The following is a 2219-nucleotide window of genomic DNA, read 5'->3' on the forward strand; positions in this document are numbered from 1 at the left end:
CCAGGCCCCCGGTCTAAAGCAGTCCAGCAAGACCAAATTTTATTCAGGTCCTTGCCTGTCATGTTGATTGCCTCCCATCAGTTAGTTTGCTCTGGAGCCCTCCTTCCTGAGCTCAGACAAAAATGTGTGAGCCAGAGGCTAGAAAAACGGTGCGCTAGCTCACACTAACTCAGCTTAGAGGGAACATTGATTATGATTGTTAATTACATAACCTACCTCACAGGGTTCTGGTGGTGGGGGTAAAATGGAGGAGAGATCAACATGAGCCATTTTGGGGGCTGATTAGGGAGAATCATAGGATCACAGAGTTGGAAGGGACCTCCAGGGTCATCTAGTCCAGGCCCCTGCACAAGGCAGGAAATTCACAAATACCTCCCCCCCGTGCCCCCAGTGACCCCTGTTCCACGCCCAGAAGATGACAAAAAAACCCTCCAGGATCTCCAGCCAAAACTGGAGAAAGTCAGGTATAAATGAAGTCAGGAGTCATTTCGTAGAAAAAGAGGTGCAGGAGCTCATTAGCATAATTATTTGCATATGCCACACCCCCTGACCTCACTGGAAGCGTGTCAGAAGGCAACACCCACTGCTCAGGCTCCACTGGACTCCACTGGATTGCTAGCGATGGGGGAGGACATGCAGATCTGTCCCTCACAGAGGAGGGAGAGCTTGTACCTGAATTAAACTTGGTCTTAAAGGTGCCAATGGACTGTTTTGTACTGGGTGGGGGCTCTGCAACTTACCTGGCTGCTTCTTGCTCTGACTGAGGGCTGCTGGGAGCAGGGGGTGGGGCTTGTTGCATGTGCCCGCCCCCAGGCTCTTTACTGCCGGAGCTCCGCTCCTGTGCGCTCCTGCAGGAAATGACCCCTGGATTCTCCAGGCAACAGAGGTCAATCCCCCTGGATAAAATGGCTGCTTTGGAGGGTGGACTTGATGGCATCATACCCTGCCAATCGCCTCCCCCTCCCTAAACTTTACCCTCCCCAGACTCCTCCCCCCAAATCTCCAGGAATTTCCCAACCCAGAGCTGGCAACTCTAAATCGGTCAATTCGGTCCCATTCTAAATGGAGTCCAGATTAGCTCGTTGAGACCAAGCCCCTTCCGAGCCAAGCTGACCATTGCCAACTAGGGATTGCCAACTGGCCCGGAGCAACATGTCCTTTGGTAGGAGCTCGATATTCGGAAACGGACGGCTGACGCTTTCTGTGGCACAGAGCGAAATAGCATCGCCTCGTAAATGAAATGCTCATTAAGGCTCAATTAAAAGGACAGGACATTTTGCTCCGGGCCAGTTGGCAACTCCGTTAAGGCCAGCTTTTCAGCTACCTTTAATATCAGCTTGATTATCAGGAGTGATCAGGTGACGTGATTCAGCTCCAGGCCGTGGAGAAGCTGCAGCTGCCCAGTTCTGCATCTTAAACTTCGGTTAAAGAGACAGGACTCTTTGGCCAGGTGGCAAGCTTAGCTGAGCCCCGTCGAGTTAGGGATGCCAGTCTCCAGGTGGGACCTGGGGATCCCCCCAAAATTTCAGCCGCACCTGGAGGATTGTGGCCAGTTCTGGAGGCCTCCCTTCCTAAAGGATGTGGACAGAATGGAGCGGGTGCCGAGGAGAGCGGTGAGGATGATCAAGGGCCTGGAGACCACCAAACCCTGTGAGGAAAGGCCAGGCGTGTAGCTACCGCGGGGCCCATGGGGCCCAGCCTTCCCACGGTTTTTATGCCTCCCCCAATCCTCAGCTTTCCTCCCCCCCCCGGCGCCGCCCTCAGCCCAGCAGCCAGTGACTCGGTGCCGCCTGCTGCTGCTCCTGGGGGCCTGCCTCCCTCATTCCCTGCCATGGCTGGCTGGGCTCCCGCAAGGAGGAAGAGGAGGAGGCACCTGCACCCTGCTTTCTCCTTTCCTTCCAGAATGCCTCCACTGGTCCGAGAGGCGACCCTTCCCCCAGAAACATTCCCGAGGAAGAGAGAAAGTGCGTGGGGACCAGCCCGGAGGGAAAGCAGCAGGCAGCAGAAACCGCGGCGGCTTGTTTCGGAGGGTCGAAAATCCTCCTGATCTTTCTTCGGGATCACAACCGGGAAGGCAAAGCTTCCCTCCCGATCCCACCCACCCACCTACCCCGGTCTCCAAAGAGCCAGCGGAGATCGGCTGGTCTGTTCAGCCAAGGTCAATTTCAACACCCGGCTCTGGTCAGTTTCACTTCTCATGCTTCTCCACACCGCTCCTA

This window comes from Gekko japonicus, unplaced genomic scaffold (genome assembly GCF_001447785.1).
Source record: "Gekko japonicus isolate JY-2015 unplaced genomic scaffold, Gekko_japonicus_V1.1 scaffold4737, whole genome shotgun sequence".
In the NCBI taxonomy this organism is placed as follows: Eukaryota; Metazoa; Chordata; class Lepidosauria; order Squamata; family Gekkonidae; genus Gekko; species Gekko japonicus.